Source organism: Mesoplodon densirostris, chromosome 5, assembly GCF_025265405.1.
Source record: "Mesoplodon densirostris isolate mMesDen1 chromosome 5, mMesDen1 primary haplotype, whole genome shotgun sequence".
In the NCBI taxonomy this organism is placed as follows: domain Eukaryota; kingdom Metazoa; phylum Chordata; class Mammalia; order Artiodactyla; family Ziphiidae; genus Mesoplodon; species Mesoplodon densirostris.
The window spans coordinates 107,329,932-107,349,150 of NC_082665.1; the positions used below are offsets into that span (position 1 = coordinate 107,329,932).

General features: G+C 38.8%; 1 protein-coding gene across 4 annotated transcripts in view; it reads left to right on the plus strand.

Annotated features, from left to right (window-relative positions):
- The window catches only part of VPS8 (VPS8 subunit of CORVET complex), a 293,886-nt gene that overhangs the window by 241,119 nt on the left and 33,548 nt on the right, over positions 1-19,219 (plus strand). The window lies entirely within an intron of this gene.

The following is a 19,219-nucleotide window of genomic DNA, read 5'->3' on the forward strand; positions in this document are numbered from 1 at the left end:
ACTTGTTGGCTCTTCCAGAGAAGCCAAATGGGGGTTTGGGTCTAGCCTCAGTCTCCTGGCAACTAGGGACTTTCATTGTTCTAGAATTCCCATCCTCTCTACCAGATGGGCATTCTGGTATCAGTGAGTGGTAGCAGATGAAAGATATTCTAAGGATGAAAGGTACATAGTTTTTCTTAACAGTGTATTTTCCCTCCAGATAGCTGTTCCTAAAGAAAACTGGTCTGAGGTATTAACATTTCAGCACATACAAGCTAAGTAAGACCTCAATAAATACTTGTGTGATAGAACTCTTATCTAGGCCATTTCAACCTTTGAATGTAAACTCTGTGGGACAGATAGGTTGTTCGTCTTTCAAGTAATTCTCAGATGATGTCGAAAGAACCACTAAAATCCTTTTCTTTATCCAACTGCAACAGTGCAGTTGAAATATAGCAAACAGATTGATATTTTTGCTATGTTTTCTTTTACCATTTTTATTTCTCTGATAGTTGACTTGTCCTTGGTTGTAGGTGTGCTTTCCTTGCTCTTTTTTATGATTTCAGCCAGCATCCGTGTCGGGGAAGGATTGTAGAACAAAAATAACACCTTGCTGGCTCTGTTGACTAACAGCAGGTTCTAGCTTCAAAGCGGTGTGCCAAAAATGGGTCCCTTTTCTCTGCCTTCAAAATCCCCTTTTCAAGGGAAAAAAAGAATAGAAACGAAATATGTTGTCTGAAAAGCCTTATAACGTGCTGCACGTGAAAACCTCTTTCACTCTTGTCAAGACAGCAAGGGCAGGCGAGACCGCAGTGGTGATTGTTGCCGATCAGAACCATCACACTGTAACATGAGCTGGAAAGGGCGTCAGCCACTTAGTCGCACTCAGTAAACGAAGGAGGAAACTGGCATCCAGAGGGAAATTTTTTTCTCAAATGTTCCATGGGACACACTTCTACCATAGAGGTTAAAAACACGTGCTTTGGATTCAATGATTGACTCATCTACTTTATCTGAATAACCTTGAGTAAGTCAGCCTCTCTGTTTCCTCCTCTGTAAAGTGATGATGCTCCTCTCAGAATTGCCCTAAAGATTAAATGAGAAACAATTTAAGTGCCTAACACTGTGTTTGACACAAATTAAGTACTCAGTAAATTATAACACAAGTACTCAGCTGTTACTGAAACTAGTATTAAAACACAAGTCTCCCAACTCCTAGTCAGATGTCCTTTCATCTGTCCTTTATTATGCTACTTATATACTATTGTCCATTCAGCAAGTATTTCTTTATACTAGATAGTGAGCTAAGAAGCAGACTACAGAGATTAAAAATACAATCCCTGTTCTCAAGGACCTCAGCATTTAATTGGAAAGGTAGACAGGTTGCACTGACAGTTACCAGACTACTTGACACGTGCCATGCAGGGTGCACAGGGTGCTGCAGGAGTGTGTGGGAGAGGCCCGGTTTTGAAATGACTAAAGCTCCTTTAGTACAACTCTTACATTCTTTATGGTAGAGAGTCCAGTGAAGAAACTTGAGAAATGGTTAGCTGCTCCCCTACAACTTGGTTACTAGATTGTAATGAAAGCAAATCCTACCATACTTAAAGACATTTATTAAATTAAGATCACGAAAACATTTTATCCAGTCGACATATCATGAATACCTTTTATTTTGGCAATGAGGGTCCATTTCTAATATTTACCATTCTGATTAATAAGATATTGATTTCACCGATGGAAAATTTTTCTGCTGTCTTTTGAGCTAATGAGCAAAGTCTTAGGTGTTGGTCAATATATGAACAGCTTTTAGGAGCTGCCTTTGGAAGTTCATGTGAGCTGCAGTTTCTGAAATGCGGATTCTTGTTCAGAGCCACTGACCACCCCTGACTTGAAGCCTAAACTTAATAGCACATACTTAATATTGTACTGTTTATGGTGTGTAGAATAACTTTAAAATATATATCATAACAGGTGCCTCTCCCAAACTAAGAGGTCAAGGAAGGTTTCCCAGTAGAGTTAAAGCTTGATCTAGCCTGGAAACACAAGGCAAAAGGTATTCCAGGCAGACATGGGTGAGCTAGGAAATGGAGGCAGTTCTGTTTGTCATAAGTATGGGATCTTGCAGAAGCCTGGTGAAGTAAACAGGAGTCCAGATCACAGAGCCCCAGTCTGTGAAGTTTGCTTTTTATCTCAAGGATAAGTGTTTCCATCAAACATGAGGCAGAAAGGCCAACTAGAAGAAAAAAGGTCCTAAGTGTATGCTATGTTAATAGAATGAGGAGGCGAGAAAGATTCAAGTCTTAGCCTTTTTATTCTCCCCACAAACCTTTTTGACACCGTGAGTTAGGTGTCCTTCCTTTTTTGAGCTCTCAGAGTACCCTGAACTAGTCCTTACAGACATACTTATCTGGCTGTGTTGAAATTGCCTCTTTGCTTATATGTGTCCCCCATTAGACTCTCTGCCTCATAAGGGCAGGGCCCCTAGCAGTTCTGTTTCCTGTTATCTATCTAAGTGTAGGACAAAGTATGCAGTCACTCAGTAGTTGTTGTGTGAATGAGAGAGACATGGAAGAGATTCTGTAGGACTTCGTAGTTGTTTATGGGAAGTGAGGAGAAAAAAGAAGTTTCTGCTGAATAACTGGAGAAAGAACAAATGAAGCATCATTGCTGTTCTGGGCTTGTATTCCCAGCTTGGTCATTTCCTTACTATTTAAGCTCTATCAAGTGATAGACTCCAAGTGAGATCAGTGTGAAGCTCAGCACCGCATTGTTACTTGCCTAGTTGGATATGTATATTTGTGTGTATGTGTTTGTGTGTGCATATATATATGCATCTACATATATATTCTGGTTGTCATCCTGGAGCTACAGTCCCTCTTCCCAAAGTTGCACTGACAGATGGGAGCACCAAGAGTGTCTGTTGAACAGTGTGACTGCCAAAGTGACATGTGTAAGAAACACAAAAGAGCAGCAGTGTTTTTGATTTGAGCCAAAGATTCTCTGTTGACCAATAACTGAAGAGACTGTTCAGTGACTATTGCATATTGGCCCTGCGAAGAGCTCTGCTCAAGTGCCGAGGAGTCAGGAGCCATATTCTGTAGGTCCTGCTAGCTCGGGATACGCGGCTCATGTAGAAGTCACTCTCCTATTCTGCTGCCATGTCAGGGCCTGGCAGACTCCATGAGCATTTTGTATTTGTGATATTCTTTCAGAAAGCTGTGGATTAGAAATACTTATCATATGTAATAATATATCTATAGCATTTAAAATTTGTATATCATATTTATCTTTTGTATATAAAATCTCTTCTTAATGGGCTCTGATAACTTCAATAAAAAAGTAGGAAGACACATGCTTCCCTAGGACTTCTTCAGTGTTTGATCATAGATGACTAGAAATTTGAAAATTAGAAGCACTTTCCTTAGATAGAAATTGTCCTAAAGTCCATTGCACTAAACTCCCTAGCATAGATCCAAATAGGAGGTGCTGAAGTGTTTGAGGTGGATTAAAGGAGTTAAGAGGGTTAGTTGAAGCAGCATCAAAACCGTCTCAGCTATGAGGCAGCACTTCTTGACTACTGTAGAGACACCAACCAGGAACTTGTGTGGCAAAGTTGGCATTGTTACATGCAGAGTAATCAGAGAAAGCCGTTTTGTCTTATTCTTGATCACAAAAGCATGGTTACACTCTCTGAGCCATCCCCTGTTTTAGATGAACCTTCTCTGCTGTTGTGTTTGTGGAAGCCTGAGGGGCCGGGTGTTCTGGCTGGTAGAATCCACTATAAGGGGTAAAGTTAATGTTCTTCTCAGAATGACTTCTTCCAGTTAGGGAGAACGTACTCGGAGTGGCATAGTGGGAAGACTTTCTAATAGTTCTGGGTAATTCAGTAAATATTCAACAAGCCTCTAAGGTGCCAGGACATGGAGGAACAAAGGTTAGTGAAAAATAGTTCTTGCAGAAGAAAAAGACCTACAAAAACAAACCCAAAACAATGAAGAAAATGGTAATAGGAACATAGATACCGATAATTATCTTAAATGTAAATGGATTAAATGCTCCAACCAAAAAACATAGACTGGCTGAATGGATATAAAAACAAGACCCATATATATTCTGTCTACAAGAGACTCACTTCAGACCTAGGGACACATACAGACTGAAAGTGAGGGGATGGAAAAAGATATTCCATGCAAATGGAAATCAAAAGAAACCTGGAGTAACAATTCTCATATCAGACAAAATAGACTTTAAAATAAAGACTATTGCAAGAGACAAAGAAGGACACTACATAATGATCAAAGGATCAATCCAAGAAAAAGATATAACAATTGTAAATATTTAGGCACCCGACATAGGAACACATCAATGCATCAGGCAAACGCTAACAGCCATAAAAGGGGAAATTGACAGTAACACTATAATAGTAGGGGACGTTAACACCCCACTTTCACCAATGGACAGATCATCCAAAATGAAAATAAATAAGGAAACACAAGCTTTAAATGATACATTAAACAAGATGGACTTAATTGATATTTATAGGACATTCCATCCAAAAACAACAGAATACACTCTGTTCTCAAGTGCTCATGGAATATTCTCCAGGATAGATCACATATTGGGTCACAAATCCAGCCTCAGTAAAGTTAAGAAAATTGAAATCATATCAAGTATCTTTTCCGACCACAATGCTATGAGACTAGATAACAATTACAGGAAAAAACTGTAAAAAATACAAACACATGGAGCTAAACAATACACTACTAAATAACCAAGAGATCACTGAAGAAATCAAAGAGGAAATAAAAAAATACCTAGAAACAAATGACAATGAAAACACGACAACCCAAAACCTATGGGATGCAGCAAAAGCATTTCTAAGAGGGAAGTTTATAGCAATACAATCCTACCTCAAGAAACAAGAAAAGTCTGAAGTAAATGACCTAACCTTACACCTAAAGCAATTAGAAAAGAACAACAAAAAAAAAACCCCAAGGTAGCAGAAGGAAAGAAATCATAAAGATCAGATCAGAAATAAATGAAAGAGAAATGAAGGAAATGATAGCAAAGATCAATAAAACTAAAAGCTGGTTCTTTGAGAAGATAAACAAAATTGATAAACCATTAGCCAGACTCATCAAGAAAAAAAGGGAGAAGATTCAGATCAACAGAATTAGAAATGAAAGAGGAGAACTAACAACTGACACTGCAGAAATACAAAGGATCATGAGAAGTTACTACAAGCAACTCTATGCCAATAAAATGGACAACATGGAAGAAATGGGCAAATTCTTAGCAAAGTACAACCTTCCGAGTCTGACCAGGAAGAAATAGAAAATATAAACAGATCAGTCACAAGCAGTGAAATTGAGAGTGTGATTAAAAATCTTCCAACAAACAAAAGCCAGGACCAGATGGTTTCACAGGTGAACACTATCAAACATTTAGAGAAGAGCTAACACCTATCCTTCTCAAGCTCTTCCAAAAAATTTCACAATCTGTATGGAAACACAAAAGACCCCCGAATAGCCAAAGCAATCTTGAGAAAGAAAAATGGAGTTGGAGCAATCAGCCTCCCTGACTTCGGACTACACTACAAAGCTACATTAATCAAGACAGTATGGTACTGGCACAAAAATAGAAATATAGATCAATGGAACAGGATTGAAATCCCAGAGATAAACCCACGCACCTATGGTCACCTTATCTTTGACAAAGGAGGCAAGAATATACAGTGGGGGGAGGGGGAAGGGTAAGCTGTGACAAAGCGAAAGAGAGGCATGGACATATATACAGTACCAAACGTAAGGTAGATAGATAGTGGGAAGCAGCCGCATAGCACAGGGAGATCTGCTCGGTGCTTTGTGACCACCTGGAGGGGTGGGATGGGGAGGGTGGGAGAGAGGGAGACGCAGGAGGGAAGGGATGTGGGAACAGATGTATATGTATGACTGATTCACTTTGTTATAAAGCAGAAACTAATTTAAAAAATTAACAAAACAAAACAAAAAAGAATATACAGTGGAGAAAAGACATCCTCTTCAATAAGTGGTGCTGGGAAAACTGGACAGCTACATGTAAAAGAATGAAATTAGAACACTCCCTAACTCATACACAAAAATAAACTCAAAATGGGTTAAAGACCTAAATGTAAGGCCAGACACTGTAAAACTCTTAGAGGAAAACATAGGCAGAACACTCTATGACATAAATCACAGCATGATCCTTTTTGACCCACCTCCTAGAGAAATGGAAATGAAAACAAAAATAAACAAATGGGATCTAATGAAACTTAAGACCTTTTGCACAGCAAAAGAAACCATAAACAAGATGAAAAGACAACCCTCAGAATGGGAGAAAATAGTTGCAAATGAAGCAACTGACAAAGGATTAATCTCCAAAATATATAAACAGTTCATGCAGCTCAATATCAAAAAAACAAACAACCCAATTCAAAAAAGGGCAGAAGACCTAAATAGACATTTCTCCAAAGAGGATATATAGACTGCCAACAAACACATGAAAGGATGCTCAACATCACTAATCATTAGAGATTCGCAAATCAAAACCACAGTGAGGTATCACCTCACACCAGTCAGAATGGCCATCATCAAAAAGTCTACAAACAATAAATGCTGTAGAAGGTGTGGAGAAAAGGGAACCCTCTTGCACTGTTGGTGGGAATGTAAACTGATACAGCCACCATGGAGAACAGTATGGAGGTTCCTTAAAAAACTAAAAATAGAACTACCATTCGACCCAGCAATCCCACTACTGGGCATATACCCTGAGCAAACCATAGTTCAAAAAGAGTCATGTACCACAATATTCATTGCAGCACTGTTTACAATAGCCAGGACATGGAAACAACCTAAGTGTCCATCAACAGATAAATGCATAAAGAAGATGTGGCACATTCATACAACGGAATATTACTCAGCCATAAAAAGAAATGAAAGTGAGTTATTTGTAGTGACCTAGAGTCTGTCATACAGAGTGAAGTAAGTCAGAAAGAGAAAAACAAATACCATATGCTAACACATATATATGGAATCTAAAAAGAAAAACAAGGTTCTGAAGAACCTAGGAGCATGACAGGAATAAAGACACAGATGTAGAGAACGGACTTGAGGACACGGGGTGGGGGAAGGGTAAGCTGGGACGGTGTGAGAGGGTGGCATGGACATATATACACTGCCAAATGTAAAATAGATAGCTAGTGGGGAGCAGCCACATAGCACAGGGAGATCAGCTCAGTGCTTTATGACCACCTAGAGGGGTGGGATAGGGAGGGTGGGAGGGAGACACAAGAGGGAGGGGATATGTGGATATATGTATATGTATAGCTGATTCATTTTGTTATAGAGCAGGAACTAACACAACATTGTAAAGCAATTATACTCCAATAAAGATGTTTTAAAAAAAAGAAAGTGGAAGATGGAAAAAAAATTTTTCCAGTTGTCCACCAGTGAGATCTCCCAGTGCTCTTGGAAATTCTTTGTAGTAGCTTAGCAAGGAACTTCTCAGTAAGTCCAAGTTAGTTCCATGGAAGAAAAGGCTGATATCAACCCCTGGACTCTGGGAGCTCCATATTTCTAGTGAAACCATTTCCTCATGTTGGGAACTTCCAGTGTTGCATAGCTGCATAGATCATTCCTACCTAACCTACACACTGTAAATATGTACAGCCTTATCAGTAGCAAAGAGCCCCTCTCTACTGCACATAGGCCAGGCACTTAGAGGTCAACTATGCACAACCTAAATTGTGAGATTATAAGAGTTACAGAGAATACATGCATTCTGTTACTTCTCTGATTTAAACTGTGCACTCAATAAACTGTATTTTATATCCTAATATATATATATATATATATATATATAGTTCTTGCTCTCAGCACACTTAAAAGTTAATGGTGACTGAACTGGTGGGCTTAATAGCCAAGCCTCCCAGAAATTGGTGCATAGCTTCTCAAATATTCAAGTTTAATACCAGAATTTAGAGCTGATTCTTTTTTTCCAAGTGTTCTGGTGAGGCAAAATTTTTATAGCTGGTTCCCAGTCTTGCCACTCATGTCAGGAATGTAATTGACTGTACTTGCTCATGATTTTTGTTGAATTATGGAGTGGGGGGGGGGTTTAAGGGAAAAAGCCCCTTAGAGCCACTGTTTCCATAGCAACAGGAAAAGCTGGCTGCAGTGTCTCAACTGACCAGCCCAAGAATGGCTGGTAGATAGTTTCACAAAAGTCAAGGGAACACAAGAGGAGAAAGCACTGAGAGATAGATGCAACACTTTCTAGATGTTGTGTGATGTTGGCTTAAGTAAAGATTCATTTGCCTTTTTTAATTTAACTGAAGTGTAGTTGATGTACAATATTATATAAGTTACAGGTGTACAATATAGTGATTCACAATTTTTAAAGGTTATACTCCATTTATAGTTATTATAAAATATTGGCTATATTCCCTCTGTTGTACAATGTATCCTTATAGCTTATCTTATATGTAATAGTTTGTGCCTCCCACTTTCCCTACCCTTATATTGCCTCTCCCCCTTTCCCTCTCCCCAGTGGTAACCACTAGTTTGCTCTCTATATCTGTGAATCTGTTTCTTTTTTGTTATATTCACTAGTTTGTTGTGTTTTTTAGATTCCACATATAAGTGATGTCATACAGTATTTGTCTTTCTCTGTCTGACTTATTTCACTTAGTATAATACCCTCCAAGTCCATCCATGTTGCTGGAAGTAGCAAATTTTCATTCTTTTTTATGGCTGAATAGTATTCCATTGTATGTTTATACATCTTCTTTATCCATACATCTGTTGATGGACAGTTAGGTTGCTTCCAGTTGTTTCTTGGCAACTGTAAATTATAGTACTATGAACATTAGGGTGCATGTATCTTTTCAAATTAGTGTTATGGGGGGTTTTTTGGATATATACTCAGGAGAGGAATTTCTGGGTCATATGGTAGTTCTATTTTTACTTTAATGAGAAACCTCCATACTATTTTCCACAGCGGCTGCACCAATTTACATTCCCACCAACGGTGTACAAGGTTTCCCTTTTCTCTACGTATTCACCAACATTTATTATGTGTTCTTTTTTATGATAGCCATTCTGACAGGTGTGAGGTGATATCTCATTGTGGTTTTGATTTGCATTTTCCTCATAGTTAGGTAGCAATGTTCAGCATCTTTTCATGTGCCTATTGGCTATCTGCATTTCCTCTTTGGAAAAATGTCTGTTTAGGTCTTCTGACCATTTTTTAATTGGGTTGTTTGTTTTTGATGTTGAGTTATATGAGCTGTTTATTTATTTTGGATATTAACCCTTATCAGTCATATCATTTGCAAATATTTTCTCCCCTTCAGTAGATTCTTTCATTTTGTTGATGGTTTCCTTCACTGTGCAAAAGCTTTTAAGTTTAATTAGATCCCACTTGTTTATTTTTGCTTTTATTTCCATTACTCTAGGAGACGGATCCAAAAAAATATTACTACAATTTATGTCAGAGAGTGTTCTGCCTATGTCTTCCTCTAGGAGTTTTACAGTTTGGGGTCTTACATTTAGGTCTTTAATCCATTTTGAGTTTAATTTGTGTATGGTGTACGGTGCTAGAGAATGTTCTAATTTCATTCTTTTACATGTAGCTGTCCAGTTTTCCTACCACCACTTTGTCTTTTCTCCAGCATATATTCTTGCATCCTTTGTTGTAGATTATTGACCATAAGTGTGTGGGTTTGTTTCTGAGCTCTCTGTTCTGTTCCATTGATCTATGTGTCTCTTTTTGTGCCAGTACCATACTGTTTTGATTACTGAAACTTTGTAGTATACTGTGAAGTCAGGGAGTCATCTGCCTTTTTAAGTCTCACTCTTAACTCCTGCAAAGATGCAATTCCTCATGAACAACAAAGTGGTAGCCCTTGATGATTGTATGCTGCCTCTTTCCTTAGAGTATTTGTCTTAGTAGGACTTAGATGCACATTATATCCAGATGTGATTTCCATGCCTCTATTGATTTAACAAAGAAAAAACAACCAGAGGACATGATTTGATCTTTGTTTTTGCACAGGCATGGTAGAAGATCTCAGCATGCCAGGTACCTCTTTATGCTGATGTGAAGAAGCTGAGGTGCAGTTAGTTGCCTTCAGATATCTGAAGGGTGCTGATTTGGAAGTAGAGGCATTCTTTGTAGTTCAGAGGACAGAACTGGTACCTGTGGGTAACTGCTATGTAGATGGAGATGTTGGCTTAGTATGAGAATTTTCTAACATTACCCATTACCAGTGGCGTGCCATGAGTGGCAGGATGTCTATCTCTCAGAGCTGCTGCAGAGGGATTCCTGCCATGGGTGAGAGGTTGGATTGGTTGATTTTTAGATCTTTTTGAAGGTTAAGATCTTCTACCGTTGTATTAAACAAGTGGCATGTTTGTTGATGTGCTGAATGATTTTAGTTAGACCCTAACCCCAGTCTGAATTAATAGAATATCTTGCCTATCAAAGAAAAACAAATCTGGACTTAGGTAAGAAGAAGACTTCATTGAAAAGAATTATTGCAATAAGGGGAGGGAGCTGTTACAATAGAGGGGAAGAGGCTATTCCATAGGGAGAACAATTTGACCAAAGGATCTGCAAGGGTCTCAAAGATCAGGCAGAAAGGAATTTTCTTTTATAGGGGCAGGTAAACAAGGCTAGAAAGAACCAGATATGGGGGAATAGATGGCAGAATCAGACAGTGACCAGGAAATGTTTTTCCTTGATGTCAGCTGATTCTCAGGAGACATGATTAAGGCGAGGTTATATGCTGCCTTGGGCTGAGGGTGGGTCAGAGGCTTGGGAGAAGGAGAGAAGCTTAGGTAACATTTGGTCATCAGTTAGCAAGCATTTCATTCTAATCAATCAGTGAGGACAAGCAGTTCAGCTTATCTTTTTTCAGGCAAAGCATGGAAATTTGGTAGTTCTGTGTCTGGCCTTGTCATAGGTAAGCATGGGGGCTAGGTGAGTCTTCCCTGAGTCTTATGGGGAGGCGTGGTTCTTTGCAGTAAGCTGTTTTCAAGAACAGGGTAGGAGATTTTTTAAACTGTGCTGTTTTCCAAGAGCTCAGGTAAAGTAAAGTTTAACATGGTCATGGATCTGGCTGTACTTGTTATGTTCTTTCCTTATTCTTTTTCCTTTTTTTTTAATTTTTTAATTTTATTTTTTTATACAGCAGGTTCTTATTAGTCATCAACTTTATACACATCAGTGTATACCTGTCAATTCCAATCACCCAATTCATCACACCACCATCCCCACCCACCCCCCACGGCTTTCCCCCCTTGGTGTCCATAAGTTTGTTCTCTACATCTGTGTCTCAACTTCTGCCCTGAAAACTGGTTCATCTGTACCATTTTTCTAGGTTCCACATACATGCGTTAATATACGATATTTGTTTTTCTCTTTCTGACTTACTTCAGTCTGTATGACAGTCTCTAGATCCATCCATGTCTCAACAGATGACCCAATTTTGTTCCTTTTTATGGCTGAGTAATATTCCATTGTATATATGTATCACATCTTCTCTATCCATTTGTCTGTCGATGGGCATGTAGGTTGCTTCCATGACCTAGCTATTGTAAATAGTGCTACAGTGAACATTGGGGTGCATTTGTCTTTCTGAATTATGGTTTTCTCTGGGTATATGCCGAGTAGTGCAATTGCTGGGTCATATGGTAATTCTATTTTTATTTTTTAAGGAACCTCCATACTCTTCTCCATAGTGGCTGTATCAATTTACATTCCCACCAACAGTGCAAGAGGATTCCCTTTTCTCCACACCCTCTCCAGCATTTGTTGTTTGTAGATTTTCTGATGATGCCCGTTGTAACTGGTGTGAGGTGATAGCTCATTGTAGTTTTGATTTGCATTTCTCTAATAATTAGTGATGTTGAGCAGCTTTTCATATGCCTCTTGGCCATCTGTATGTCTTCTTTCGAGAAATGTCTCTTTAGCTCTTCTGCCCATTTTTGGATTGGATTGTTTGTTTCTTTATTATTGAGCTGCATGAGCTGTTTATCTATTTTGGAGATTAATCCTTTGTCCGTTGATTCATTTGCAAATATTTTCTCCCATTCTGAGGGTTCTCTTTTCGTCTTGTTTATGCTTTCCTTTGCTGTGCAAAAGCTTTGAAGTTTCATTAGATCTCATTTGTTTATTTTTGTTTTTATTTCCATTACTCTAGGAGGTGGATCAAAAAAGATCTTGCTGTGATTTATGTCAAAGAGTGTTCTTCTATGTTTTCCTCTAATAGTTCTATAGTGTCCGGTCTTACATGTACGTCTCCAATCCATTTTGAGTTTATTTTTGTGTACGATGTTAGGGAGCGTTTTAATTTCATTCTTTTACATGTAGCTGTCCAGTTTTCCCAGCAGACTGTCTTTTCTCCATTGTATAATCCTTGCCTCCTTTGTCATAGATTAGTTGACCATAGCTGTGTGGGTTTATCTCTGGGCTTTCTATCTTGTTCCATTGATCTATGTTTCTGTTTTTGTGCCAGTACCATATTGCCATGATCACTGTAGCTTTGTAGTATAGTCTGAAGTCAGGGAGTCTGAATCCTCCCGCTCCATTTTTTTCCCTCAAGACTGCTTTGGCTATTCGGGGTCTTTTGTGTCTCCATACAAATTTTAAGATTTTTTGTTCTAGTTCCATAAAAAATGGCATTGGTAATTGGATAGGAATTGTGTTGAATCTGTAGATTGCTTTGGGTAGTATAGTCATTTTCACAACATTGATTCTTCCAATCCAAGAACATGGTATATCTCCATCTGATGGTATCATCTTTAATTTCTTTCATCAGTGTTTTATAGTTTTCTGCATATAGGTTTTGTCTTGCTAGGTAGGTTTATTCCTAGGTATTTTATTCTTTTTGTTGCAATGGTAAATGGGAGTGTTTCCTTAATTTCTCTTTCAGATTTTTCATCATTAGTGTGTAGGAATGCAAGAGATTTCTGTGCATCAATTTTGTATCCTGCAACTTTACCCAATTCATTGATTAGCTCTAGTAGTTTTCTGGTGGCATCTTTAGGATTCTCTATGTATGGTATCATGTCATCTGCAAACAGTGACAGTTTGTCTTCTTTTCCAATTTGTATTCCTTTTATTTCTTTTTCTTCTCTGATTGTGGTGGCTAGGGCTTCCAAAACTATGTTGAATAATAGCGGTGAGAGTGGACATCCTTGTCTTGTTCCTGATCTTAGAGGAAATGCATTCAGTTTTTCACCATTGAGCATGATGTTTGCTGTGGGTTTGTCATATATGGCCTTTATTATGTTGAGGTAGGTTTCCTCTATGCCCACTTTCTACAGAGGTTTTATCAGAAATGGGTGTTGAATTTTGTCAAAAGCTTTTTCTGCATCTATTGAGATGATCATATGGTTTTTATTCTTCAGTTTGTTAATATGGTGTATCACATTGATTAATTTCCATATATTGAAGAAAGCTTGCATCCCTGGGATAAATCCCACTTGATCATGGTGTATGATCCTTTTATTGTGTTGTTGGATTCTCTTTGCTAGTATTTTGTTGAGGATTTCTGTATCTATATTAATCAGTGATATTGGTCTGTAATTTTCTTTTTTTGTAGTATCTTTGTCTGGTTTTTGTATCAGGGTGATGGCAGCCTCATAGAAGGAGTGTGAGAGTGTTCTTTCCTCTGCAATTTTTGGAGAAGTTTGAGAAGGATAGGTGGTAGCTTTTCTCTAAATGTGTGGTGGAATTCACCTGTGAAGCCATCTGGTCCTGGACTTTTGTTTGTTGGAAAATTTTTAATCACATTTTCAATTTCATTACTTGTGATTGGTCTGTTCGTATTTTCTGTTTCTTCCTTGTTCAGTCTTGGAAGGTTATACCTTTCTAAGAATTTGTCCATTTCTTCCAGGCTGTCCATTTTATTGGCATAGAGTTGCCTGTAGTGGTGTCGTAGGATGCTTTGTATTTCTGCGGTGTCTGTTGTAACTTCTACTTTTTCATTTCTAATTTTATTGATTTGAGTCCTCTCCATCTTTTTCTTGATGAGTCTGGCTAATGGTTTATCAATTTTGTTTATCTTCTCAAAGAACCAGCTTTTAGTTTTATTGATCTGTGCTACTGTTTTCTTTGTTTCTGTTCTGATGTTTATGATTCTTTCCTTCTGCTAACTAAGGGTTTTGTTTGTTCTTCTTTCTCTAGTTCCTTTAGGTGTAAGGTTAGATTGTTTATTTGAGATTTTTCTTGTTTCTTGAGGTAGGCTTGTATAGCTGTAAACTTCCCTCTTAGAACTGCTTTTGCTGCATCCCATAGGTATTGGATCGTCATGTTTTCATTGTCACTTGTCTCTAGGTTTGTTTTTTTTTACATCTTTATTGGAGTATAATTCCTTTACAATGGTGTGTTAGTTTCTGCTTTATAACAAAGTGAATCAGTTATACATATACATATGTTCCCATACCTCTTCCCTCTTACGTCTCCCTCCATCCCACCTCCCTATATCCCACCCCTCCAGGCGGTCACAAAGCACTGAGCTGATCTCCCCATGCTATGGGGCTGCTTCCCACTAGCTATCTACCTTACGTTTGGTAGTGTATATATGTCCATGCCTCTCTTTCACTTTGTCACAGCTTACCCTTCCCCCTCCCCATATCCTCAAGTCCATTCTCTAGTAGGTCTGCGTCTTTATTCCTGTCTTACCCCTAGGTTCTTCATGACATTTTTTTCCTTAAATTCCATATATATGTGTTAGCATACGGTATTTGTCTTTCTCTTTCTGACTTATTTCACTCTTCATGACAGACTCTAGGTCTATCCACCTCATTACAAATAACTCAATTTCAATTCTTTTTATGGCTGAGTAATATTCCATTGTATATATGTGCCACATCTTCTTTATCCTTTCATCCGATGATGGACACTTACGTTGTTTCTATCTCCTGGCTATTGTAAACAGAGCTGCAGTGAACATTTTGGTACATGACTCTTTTTGAATTATGGTCTTCTCAGGGTATATGCCCAGTAGCAGGATTGCTGGGTCATATGGTAGTTCTATTTGTAGTTTTTTAAGGAACCTCCATACTGTTCTCCATAGTGGCTGTACCAATTCACATTCCCACAAGCAGTGCAAGAGTGTTCCCTTTTTTCCACACCCTCTCCAGCATTCATTGTTTGTAGATTTTTTGATGATGACCATTCTGACTGGTGTGAGATGATATCCCATTGTAGTTTTGATTTGCATTTCTCTAATGATTAATGATGTTAAGCATTCTTTCATGTGTTTGTTAGCAGTCTGTATATCTTCTTTGGAGAAATGTCTATTTAGGTCTTCTGCCCATTTCTGGATTGAGTTGTTTGTTTTTTTGATATTGAGCTGCATGAGCTGCTTGTAAATTTTGGAGATTAATCCTTTGTCAGTTGCTTCATTTGCAAATATTTTCTCCCATTCTGAGGGTTGCCTTTTCCTTGTTTGTGGTTTCCTTTGCTGTGCAAAAGCTTTTAAGTTTCATTAGGTCCCATTTGTTTATTTTTGTTTTTATTTCCATTTCTCTAGGAGTTGGGTCAAAAATGATCTTGCTGTGATTTATGTCATAGAGTGTTCTATGTTTTCCTCTAAGAGTTTGATAGTTTCTGGCCTTACATTTAGGTCTTTAATCCATTTTGAGCTTCTTTTTGTGTATGGTGTTAGGGAGTGATCTAATTTCATACTTTTACATGTCCCTGTCCAGTTTTCCCAGCACCACTTACTGAAGAGGCTGTCCTTTCTCCACTGTACATCCAACCTCCTTTATCAAAGATAAGGTGACCATATGTGCGTGGGTTTATCTCTGGGCTTTCTATCCTCTTCCATTGATCTGTCTTTCTGTTTTTGTGCCAGTACCATACTGTCTTGATTACTGTAGCTTTGTAGTATAGTCTGAAGTCAGGGTGCCTGATTGCTCCAGCTCCGTTTTTCATTCTCAAGATTGCTTTGGCTATTTGGGGTCTTTTGTGTTTCCATACAAATTATGAAATTTTTTGTTCTAGTTCTGTGAAAAATGCCAGTGGTAGTTTGATAGGGATTGCATTGAATTCTCTAGGTATTTTTTGATTTCCTCTTTGATTTCTTCAGTGATCTCTTGGTTATTTAGTAATGCATTGTTTAGCCTCCATGTGTTTATGTTTTTTACTCTTTTTTTCCCCTGAAATTGATTTCTAATCTCATAACGTTGTGGTCAGAAAAGATGCTTGATATGATTTGAGTTTTCTTAAATTTACTGAGGCTTGAATTGTGACCCAAGATGTCATCTGTCCTGGAGAATGTTCCATGTGCACTTGAGAAGAAAATGTAATCTGCTGTTTTTGGATGGAATGTCCTATAAATATCAATTAAATCTATCTAGTCCATTGTCTCATTTAAAGCTTGTGTTTCCTTATTTTCATTTTGCATGATCTGTCCATTGGTGTAGGTGAGTTGTTAAAGTCACCCACTATTATTGTGTTACTGTGGATTTCCTGTTTTATAGCTGTTAGCAGTTGCCTTATGTATTGAGGTGCTCCTATGTTGGGTGCATATATATTTATAATTGTTATATTTTATTCTTGGATTGATCTGTTGATCATTATGTAGTGTCCTTCTTTGTCTCTTGTAACATTCTTTATTTTAAAGTCTATTTCATTGGATATGAGTATTGCTACTACAGCTTTTTTTTTTTTTTTTTTTTTGCGGTATGCGGGCCTCTCACTGTTGTGGCCTCTCCTGTGTGGAGCACAGGATTCAGACAGGTAGGCTCTGTGGCCATGGCTCACAGGCCCAGCCACTCCGCTGTATATGGGATCGTCCCGGACTGGGGCACGAACCCATGTCCCCTGCATTGGCAGGCGGACTTTCAACCACTGCGCCACCAGGGAAGCCCTACAGCTTTCTTTTGATTTCCATTTGCATGGAAAATCTTCTTCCATCGCCTCACTTTCAGTCTGTATGTGCCCCTAGGTCTGAAGTGGGTCTCTTGTAGACAGCATATATATGGGTCTTGTTTATGTATCCATTCAGCAAGCCTGTGTCTTTTGGTTGGAGCATTTAATCCATTCACGTTTAAGGTAATTATCGATATGGATGTTCTTATGACCATTTTCTTAATTGTTTTGGGTTTGTTTTTGTAGGTCTTTTTCTTCTCTTGTGTTTCCCAGTTAGAGAAGTTACTTTAGCAATTGTTGTAGAGCTGGTTTGGTGGTGCTGAATTCTCTTAGCTTTTGCTTCTCTGTAAAGCTTTTGATTTCTCCATGGAATCTGAATGAGATCCTTGCCAGGTAGATTAATCTTGGTTGTAGGTTCTTCCCTTTCATCACTTTAATTATATCATGCCGCTCCCTTCTGGCTTGTAGAGTTTCTGCTGAGAAATCAGCTGTTAACCTTATGGGAGTTCCTTTGTATGTTATTTGTCATTTTTCCCTTGCTGCTTTCAATAATTTTTCTTTAATTTTTGCCAATTTGATTACTACGTGTCTTGGCGTGTTTCTCCTTTGGTTTATCCTGTATGGGACTCGCTGTGCTTCCTGGACTTGGGTGACTATTTCCTTTCCCATGTTAGAGAAGTTTTCGACTATAATATCCTCAAATATTTTCTCGGGTCCTTTCTCTCTCCCTTCTCCTTCTGGGACCCCTATAATGCGAATGCTGTTGTGTTTCATGTTGTCCCAGGGGTCTTTAGACTGTCTTCATTTCTTTTCATTCTTCTTTCTTTATTCTGTTCCATAGCAGTGAATTCCACCATTCTGTCCTCCAGGTCACTTATCCGTTCTTCTGCCTCAGTTATTCTGCTGTTGATTCCTTCTAGTGTATTTTTCATTTCAGTTATTGTATTATTCATCTCTGTCTGTTTGTTCTTAAATTCTTCTAATTGTTTGTTCTTTAATTCTTCTAGGTCTTTGTTAAACATTTCTTGTATCTTCTCAATCTTTGCCTCCATTCTTTTTCCAAGGTCTTGGATCATCTTCACTATCATTATTCTGAATTCTTTTTCTGGAAGGTTTCCTATCTTAACTTCTTCATTTAGTTGTTTTTCTAGGGTTTTATCTTGTTCCTTCATCTGGTACATAGCCCTCTGCCTTTTAATCTTGTCTGTCTTTCTGTGAATGTGGTTTTTTATCCACAGGCTGCAGGATTGTAGTTCTTCTTGCTTCTGCTGTCTGCCCTCTGGTGGTTGAGGCTATCTAAGAGGCTTGTATAAGTTTCCTGATGGGAGGGACTGGCGGTGGGTACAGCTGACTGTTGCCCTGGTGGGCACAGCTCAGTAAAACTTTAATCTGCTTGACTGCTGATGGGTGGGGCTGGGTTCCCTCCCTGTTGATTGTTTGGCCTCAGGCAACGCAACCCTGGAGCCTGCCTGTGCTCTTTGGTGGGACTAATGACAGACTCTGGGAGGGCTCACGCCAAGGAGTACTTCCCAGAACTTCTGCTGTCAGTGTCCTTGTCCCCACAGTGAGCCACAGCCACCCCCCACCTCTGCAGAAGACCTTCCAACACTAGCATGTAGGTCTGGTTCAGTCTCTATAGGGTCATTGCTCCTTCCCCTGCGTCCTGATGAGCACACTACTTTGTGTGTGTGCCCTCCAAGAGTGGAGTCTCTATTTCCCCCAGTCCTGTTGAAGTCCTGCAATAAAATCCCACTAGGCTTCAAAGTCTGATTCTCTAGGAATTCCTCCTCCTGTTGCTGGACCCCCAGGTTGGGAAGCTTGATGTGGGGCTCAGAACCTTCACTCCAGTGGGTTGACTTCTGTGGTATAAGTGTTCTGCAGTCTGTGAGTCACCCACCCACCAGTTATGGGATTTGATTTTACTGTGATTGCGCCCCTCCTACCGTCTCGTTGTGGCTTCTCCTTTGTCTTTGGATGTTGGGTGTCTTTTTTGGTGAGTTCCAGTGTCTTCCTGTCGATGACTGTCAAGCAGCTAGTTGTGATTCTGGTGTTCTCACAAGAAGGAGTGACAGCACGTCCTTCTACTCTGCCATCTTGGTTACTCCCAGGCAAAACTCTCCTTATTCTTTATTTTTTTATTGAAGTATTGTTGATTTACAATGTTGTGTTAACTTCTGTATAGCAAAGTGACTCAGTTATACACTTATATACATTCTTTTTTATGTGCTTTTCCATTATAGTTTATCCCAGGATATTGAATATAGTTCCCTGTGCTGTACAGTAGCACCTTGTTGTTTATCCATTCTATATGTAATACTTTGCATCTACTAAC